Source organism: Arachis hypogaea, chromosome 20 (assembly GCF_003086295.3).
Source record: "Arachis hypogaea cultivar Tifrunner chromosome 20, arahy.Tifrunner.gnm2.J5K5, whole genome shotgun sequence".
NCBI classification, from domain to species: domain Eukaryota; kingdom Viridiplantae; phylum Streptophyta; class Magnoliopsida; order Fabales; family Fabaceae; genus Arachis; species Arachis hypogaea.
Window position 1 is genome coordinate 42709289 of NC_092055.1, and position 8793 is coordinate 42718081.

The 8793-nt window shown below is 37.8% G+C and overlaps 1 non-coding gene across 1 annotated transcript; it reads right to left on the reverse strand.

Moving 5' to 3' along the window:
- Positions 1-8368: 8368 nt before the first annotated feature.
- On the reverse strand, positions 8369-8474 carry LOC112788756 (small nucleolar RNA R71). Its single transcript, XR_003196106.1, has one exon. It is a non-coding gene; the product is annotated as a small nucleolar RNA R71 (small nucleolar RNA).
- Positions 8475-8793: the final 319 nt, after the last annotated feature.

Below are 8793 nucleotides of genomic sequence, written 5' to 3' on the forward strand. Positions count from 1 at the left end.
CTTCACCCTCAATCAAAATGGATCCGCACTAAAACCTGGGGTTCAGATCTGGAGGAGAATTGGCAGCTGCTCAAACCAGTGGCAATCACATACATCCTGCCATTGAAGAAATCACTCACAAGCAAAGGAAACAATACTACCAGATTTAGTTCAGAAAGACAAAGCAACTCCAATCCTCAACTCTATCCTTAATTATAACCATTTTACTGATTTCTATTCGAATACTCCTTTAATGCAAATTTGACAACTCTTCCAACAACCTTCTGATCTGCCTGACTAAGACCTGTAAGATAACCATAGCTTGCTTCAAACCACAATCCTCGTGGGATCGACCCTGACTCGCTCAGGTATTACTTGGACGACCCAGTGCACTTGCTGGTACAATAGTACGAAGGTGTGGGGATTCGTGCCACCAAGTTTTTGGCGCAATTGCTGGGGATTGTTGAGTTTGGACAAACTAACGGATTGTCTTTCTCCCTAGATTATGTAATTTATTTTATTTTAATTTATTTGAGTCTTTTATTTTTAAAAAATATTTTTCTTTTCTTTGTTTAATTCTTGTTCTTAATTTGAGTCTTTTAATTTTTGTTTTCTTCTTCCTAAACATTTTTCAAGAAATATTTGTCTTTTCTTTGTTTAATTTTTATTTTTGCTTAGAGCCATGTGCTTATGTTCTTGGTTAAAATTTTCGAAAATCTTGAGTCCTTTTTCTAAAATTTTTAAGTTCAGTATCTTTTTGTTTGAGTCTTATTTCAAATTTTAAGTTTGGTGTTTGAGTCTTTTGTGTTTGTTCTTGTTGAGTCTTGCATTTTCTTTGAGTCCTATTTTCTAAAAATTTTAAAAAATATTTTCTTTGGTTAAATCTTGTGTCAAGTCTTTAAGTTTGATGTTTTCTTGTTATTTTTCTTTTAATTTTTGAAAATATATGTTTGGTTTTCTAAAAATTTTAAGTTTGATGTTCTTTATTTGTTCTTGTGTTCTTTGAGTCTTGTTCTTAGTGTTTTTGTTAGTCTTCAAAGTGTTCTTGAGTCTTTTTTGTGTTTTGATCTTAAAATTTTTAAGTTTGGTGTTCCTTTGTGTTTGCCTAAAAAATTTTCGACAAATAAGGAGCATTAGATCTAAAAATTTTCAGTCTTGAGTCTTTTACTTGTTTTTTCTCTTTCATCATAAAATTCAAAAATAAAAAAGATATTTTCTATTTTTCTTTTTACTTGATTTTCGAAAAATTTTAAATAAAAATTCAGATTTTAATTTCAAATTTTCATCTTATCATATTTTAGTTTTCAATTTTCAAAAATCAAATCTTTTCAAAATAAAAAATCTTATCTTTTTCTCATCTTTTTCAAAATTTAAAAATCTTATCTTATCTTTTTCAAATTTCAAATTTTAAAAATCATATCTTTTTTAAAATTAATTTCTTATCTTATCTTTTTTAATTTCAAATTTCAATTTCAAATCTTTTCTTATCTTATCTTCTCATCTTATTTTAAATTCAAATCTTTTCTTAATTAATATCTTAACTTCTCTCTCTTCTTTTTTAAAACTTCCTAACTAACTCTCATCCCTTTCTTAATTTTTGAAAACTCTCTCCTTCTTCTCTCTTTTCTTTTTCAAAACTACCTAACTAACTCTCATCTCTTCTTAATTTTCAAAAATGTCTTCTTTTTCTCTCTCCTCTATTTTAAAAAATTCAAAATTCAAATTTTAAATTATTTTAAATTAATTAACTTAATTTTTGAAAATTAATTAATAAATAAATAAAAACAAAATTATTTTAATTCTTATTTACTTTTTCTATTTATACTTCTTCTCATCTCTACTCATATCATTTGAATTACTCCCCCTCTCTATTCTTCCTTCTCATCTTCCCTCTTCACTTTTATTTCTCTCTTCTTTCTTCACATCTCACTTTAAGGAGGAGCTTCTTGCCTATTGGCACAAAGATCTTTCTTCCTTTTCATCTTTTCTTCTCTTCTTATTTATGACCAGGAATAGGGATAAAGAACCCCTTTTGACTCCTGATCCTAAACCTGAGAAGACTCTGAGGAGGCGTCTACATCAAGCTAGAGCACAACACTTCGGAAAAGACCTTTCAGAAAGTTTTGAACAAGAACAGGGAGACATGGCAGAACCTCAAGAGGAGCCCAGAAAGGTTTTTGGTGACTTCACCATGCCTACCTCTGACTTTTATGGCAGAAGCATCTCTGTACCTACCATTGGAGCTAACAATTTTGAGTTAAAGCCTCAGTTTGTCTCTCTTCTTCAACAGAATTACAAATTCCATGGACTTTCAATGGAAGATCCACATTAGTTTTTAGCTGAGTTCTTACAGATATGTGATATTGTAAAAGACTAATAGAGTTAATCCTGAAGTCTACAAGCTTATGCTTTTTCCCTTTGCTTTAAGAGACAGAGCTAAGCTATGGTTGGATGCCCAACCTAGAGAGAGTCTTAACTCTTGGGAAAAGCTGGTTAATTCTTTTCTTGCTAAATTCTTTCCCCCTCAAAGAATGAGAAACATCAGAGTAGAAGTTCAAACCTTCAGACAAAGAGAATGTGAATCCCTCTATAAACTTGGAAAAGATACAAGAAACTGATCAGGAGATGTCCTCCTGACATGCTCTTAGAGTGGTCTATCATAGGCGTGTTCTATGATGGACTGTCTGAGATGTCCAAAATTTCATTGAAATGGTCTGTTTGAGATATCCAAAATTTCATGTACACTTCTGAAAGAAATCCTGTAAACCATGGAATCTCTCAGAAGAAAGGAGTTCATGAAGTTGAAACTCTAAATGCCATATTAGCTCAGAATAAGATCTTGACTCAGCAAGTCAACATGATCTCTCAGCATCTGACTGGAATGTAAACTGCAGCTTGCAATAATCAGGAAGCTTCTCCTGAAGAAGAAGCTTATGATCCTGATCTATCCACCATAGAGGAGGTGAATTACATGGAAGAACCCTATAGAAACACCTACAACCGTTCATGGAAGAATCATCCTAACCTCTCATGGAAGGATCAACAGAAACCTCAGCAAGGTTTTAATAATAATCAAGGTGGTAGGAACCAGAATAGGTTCAACAACAGACCACCATTCCCATCTTCTCAAAGGAATATGAAAACCTCTAAGCAGAGCCTTTCTGACTTAGTTACTCTAGTTTCTAGCCTCTCTAAGACCACTCATAGTTTCATTAATGAAACAATGTCCTCCATTAGAAATTTGGAGGTGCAAGTTAGTCAACTGAGCAAGAGGATCCCTGATATTCCTCCTGAAACTCTTTCCAGTAATACTGAGGTTAATCCTATAAAAGATTGCAAGGCCATAACCATGGAGGTAGAGGCTAAAGTTGAGGATAAAGGGGTAGTGTTGAACGCCAGTGAAGGACATATCACTGGGCATTCAACGCCCAATCTGGCAGCAAGCCTAGCACTGAACGCCAATGAGGAACCCCTCACTGGGCGTTCAATGCCCATCTTGGCCACAGAGCTGGTGTTAGACGCCAGCCAAGGAGCACTGGCTAGATGTTCAACGCCCAAACACCCAGGCTTTCTCGCGTTGAACGGCAGTGAGGAACCTCTCACTGGGCATTCAACGCCCAACCATGCGGCCATTCTGGCGCTGAACGCCAGTGAGGAACCCCTCACTGGGCGTTCAACGCCCACCAACCCTGGGAAGCTGGCATTGAACACTAGCAAGGACATCCCTGCTGGGCATTCAATGCCCAGAATGCTAGAGAGACTGGTGTTTAACACCAGCAAGGGTGGACAGCAAGAGCGTTTGACACCCAATCAGCTAACAAAGCTGGCGTTGAACACCAGCAAAAGCACACCCTTTGAGTGCTTAAATCCCACACAAGAACCCTCTATCTCAGAACCAAAGAAAACCATAAAGACCATTGGGGTTCCTTTGAATGCACTTCTGCAGTGTATGAGTTCTGATGACTACTCATCCTCGGACGAGGATGAACACACTAGGGAAGAGCAAGTTCCTCGGTACCTAGGAGCTCTCATGAAGCTGAATACCAAGCTCTTTGGTACAAAGCCTTTGGAGGATGAACCTCCACTACTTACCAAGCAACTCCATGCTTTGGTTTAGTAGAGGCTACCTCAGAAGCCTCCAAATCCTGGACGCTTTCTGATTCCTTGCATCATAGGCACCATGACCTTTGAAAAGGCTCTGTGTGACCTAGGGTCAAGCATAAACTTCGTGCCACTCTTTGTAATGGAGAAGCTGGAAATCCTTGAGATACATGCTGCACACATCTCATTAGAGATGGCAGACAAGACCATGAAGAAGCCATATGGCTTAGTGGAAGATGTCTTGGTTAAAGTTGAAAACCACTACATCCCTGCAAACTTTATTGTCTTGGACATAGAGATGATAAGGATGACTGTGTCATCCTTGGAAGACCTTTCCTTGCCACATCTAATTCTATCATTGATGTGGCTAAGGGAGAACTGACTCTACAAATAAGGGAGGACCACATCTTGTTCAAGATGTCTCATCCCAATTCTCCCTCTAAAAGAGAGATAACTGTGGAACACCAAGTATTCCGACCCTCTCTTTCTGTGCAGAGCTTTGCAGAGCCCCCAGACATCAATTCTAAGTTTGGTGTTGGGCAGCCCTCAACAAGCTCTAAGCACAAAGGTACTAAGAAGAAAGTACCTAAAGGCTGGAGGGATAAGATAGTTCCAACTGAAGGCCTCTCACCTGGCATGAGAGTTGTCTTCACTAAAAATCCGGCCTTACCACATACAGTGAGTCGTGTCCTGTCTTTAGAGCATGTGGAGCTCATTCATGAGAAGACAGGAAGAAGGTTCACTGCAAGGGGCGAAAATCTGAGCCCATACTCACCTCCGTAAGGAGCTAACCGTTAAGCTAATGACGTTAAAGAAGTGCTTGTTGGGAGGAAACCCAACCTTAATTAATTATTTATTTCCTTTTTCTTTTTGTTTTTTTAGGGTCTTGATCATATACAGCTGTCAGAACAAAGACAGAAATTTCACAGTAGTGAAAACAGAACACTCTAGATGGAGTGTTAAACTTGAACACCAGCCAGGGTATCCCTGTTGGGCATTCAATGCCCATCATGGGCAGCACTGCTGGCGTTGAATGCTAGCCAGGGAGTAGCCCCTAGGCGTTCAAACACCAGTGCTGAGAAGCAGAGAATCTGGATTCCCTAGCCTCTCAGGACCTGTGGGTCCCACAGCATCTTTTACCTACCCTACCTACCCTACTTACTCTCACACTTCCCTATACACACTTCCCTATAAACTCTAGCCCAATCACATCCATACCATTTCCCCAATCCATCATAACTCCCACCTATCTCCACCCACTTTAAAATTAAATTTCCCACCCAACCCACCATATGACGGAACCCAAGCCTTATCCACTCCTATAAATACCCCTCTTCATCACCCTTCATACACACACCTCTCATACACTAGCTACCCCACTAGGCTGAATTGTCTCTCTTCCTCTATCTTCCTCTATTTTCTTCTTCTTCTACTCCATTCTTCTATTTTCTTTATTTTTGCTCGAGGACGAGCAAAGTTTTAAGTTTGGTGTGGGAAAAGCATAGCTTTTTTCTTTCCATTACCATTCATGGAACTCAAGGTTGGAGACTCCTCTAGAAAGAAGAAAGGAAAGGCAGTAGCCACTCCCCTTGAATCTTGGGAGATGGAGAGATTCATCACCAAAGCCCACCAAGACCACTTCTATGAAGTAGTGGCAGAGAAGAAAGTGATCCCTGAGGTCCTTTTCATGCTCAAGAAGAATGAGTATCCAGAAATCCGAAGAGAGATCCGGAGAAGAGGTTGGGAAGTCCTAACCAATCCCATTTAGGATGTTGGGATTCTCATGGTGCAAGAGTTCTATGCTAATGCATGGGTTACTAAAAACCATGACACTAGTGTGAACCCAAATCCAAGGAATTGGATCACTATGGTCCGACGAAGAATCTTAGATTTCAGCCTGGAAATTGTGAGGTGATGCGTGAGCATCTTCTCTGTTTTTTCCTAGTAAATTTGTACTTGAATTGCTAAGTTTAATCAAGATTTAATATATTTTAGCAACTATTAATGCTACTTTGAGTTGTGTGCAATTCTGTTTATTTCAGGTAGCATTTTGGACGAATTTTACGGAGTTTAAGTCAAGGCTAGAGAATGGAGAGAGTAAAGAATTGTAGCTGCCTGCTCTATGCCAAACTTGAAGTTCTTCAAGTTCGGTGTCAACATGAAAAGTTTCAAGAAAACACACGGTCTCCCCCACGCCGAACACTTTCTTAAGTTCGGCGTCAACACAAGAAGCTCCAAAGGAATACATGCACAACTTCCACGTTGAACTTGACCATTGTCAAGTTTAGTGCCATAACCAACGCCCCAAGAGAAAGCCACTCTACCTCCTCCACGCCGAACTTGGCTCCCACTAAGTTCGGCGCCAACCTTAAGTGAAAGACTGGTCCCCAATTTGTTCCAAAGCCCTATGAATCAAGTTTCTTATTTGATTAAAACTTTTATTATTAAAATTAGGAAAAGATATTGTTTACTTTTTAGGAAATACTTTTTACATTTAATTATAATTAGATATAAAAGGGAAATAAATCAGCCCTTCGGGCCCTTCTCTTCTCTCTTCTACCTCATTCCGCAATTTACAGTTTTTCTGAATCCTAGTTTTTTCTCTGAACCATGAGCAACTAAACCTCCACTGTTAAGGTTAGGAGCTCTGTCTATTGTATGGATTGATACCATTATTTTTCTATTTTAATTCATGTATTGATTTCAATTTCAAGAATTATTTTCGTTCTTTATCTTATGTATCTGGGTGGAACGGAAGTATGACCCTTGTTCTAATTGAGTTCTTGTATAACTTGGAAAAGCTCTTTACTTGAACAACAGCTTGAAAACAATTTCTCCTAAATTTCTAATTATCTGGACTTAGCGGGATATTGACATATAATCCTTTTATATTTTGGTAATTAGGGTTTTTATGGCATATAACTAGAATTGAACTTCACCCTCTAATTGGAATTAAGTGACCAATGAATTGGCGGTTGATGAAGGTTAGAGGAGACTAAAAAGGTTTAAGGAATTAGGGTTTAGTCACATATAGTTTGCCATGAATTTAATCTTGCATGATTAAAATAGTTAGTAAGAAAAGTCAATCCGGAAGATAGATATCTCTGAAGCCTTAACTGTTTCTCCATATATACTTCACAACTTATTTACTGCTTGCTTTTCTGATTTTCTGAATTTACTGTTTAATGCAATTGAGACCTAAACACTCTTTTTCTGTTTGTCTAACTAAGTAAATCACTCAATAATTATTGCTTAGTCCATCTATCCTCATGGGATTGACCCTCACTCACCTGAGGTATTACTTGGTACGACCCAGTGCACTTGCCGGTTAGTTTGTGGGTTATAAATTCCACATCATGTTTTTGGCGCTGTTGCCGAGGATTGATTGTGATTGTCTGATTGACAACTACTGGTTGTTTGATTTCTTAGATTAAGCATTTTTGCTTTAATTTCATTTAACTTATTTCTTTAAATTTTCGAAAAAAAATTGATTTATTTTATCTAAATTTTTTCCCTTAATTTTTGAAATTAAGTTTGGTATTACCTAGTTAATTTTATTTTAATTTTTCTATTTAATTTTCCCTTTAAATTTCAAATTTTTTGAGTTGTTTGTTGATCACTATTTTCGAAAATTTTTAGTATTGAGTAGTAAGTGTTTATATTTTATTATTTTACAAAGGTTACCTCACTGGGAATTTTCTGCACTCTGACGTAGAGAATCTCACCTTTTTTTTTCTTCTGTCTGTTTATGAGTAGGAACAGGGACAAGGAACCTCTATTAGACTTTGATCCTGAACCTAAAAGAACTTTAAGGCGGCGTTTGCAACATGTAAGACTTTACAAGAGTACAGAGTCCACTATGGATCATAATAATGCTGCTAATGCCAATATGGCAAATCTGAATGGGAATGAACAATCCAGAAGAGTGCTTGGCTCTTACACTGCTCCTAATGTAGATCTTTATGGCAAAAGTATTGTGGTGCCTCCTATAGCTGCAAACAACTTTGAACTGAAGCCACAGCTAGTTACTCTTGTGCAACAAAATTGTCAGTATCATGGACTTTCTCAGGAAGACCTAAATCAATTTATTTCTGATTTTCTGTAGATTTATGACACTATGAAGACCAATGGAGTGAATCCTGAGGTATTCAAACTCATGCTCTTCCCATTTGCTGTGAGGGATACAGCAAAGCTGTGGTTAGATTCTCAACCCAAGGAGAGTATTGATACTTGGGATAAGGTTGTCACTGGATTCTGACCAAATTTTTCCCACCTCAAAAGCTGACTAAGCTAAGGGTGGAGGTTCAGACTTTCAGACAGAAAGATGGTGAGACCCTTTATGAAGCTTGGGAGAGATTCAAGCTACTGACTAGGCAATGCCCTCCAGACATGTTCTCTAGATAGACTCAGCTGGATATTTTTTATGAGGGCTTGTGTGAAATGTCCAAGATGCGCTTAGATAATTCTGCAGGTGATTCTTTGCACATAAAAAAGACACCAGAGGAGACTATTGAGCTTATTGAGTTGGTTGCTAACAACCAATACTTATATTCCTCCAACAGGAATCCTTTGCACTCTGAGACCTCTCAGAGGAGAGGTGTTTTAGAAGTGGAAGCTGTTGATGCCTTTCTTACTCAGAACAGCTTTTGTCTCAGCAAATAAGTCTAATTACTCAGCAGTTGAGTGGAATGCAAGTTTCAGCTGTCAACACCT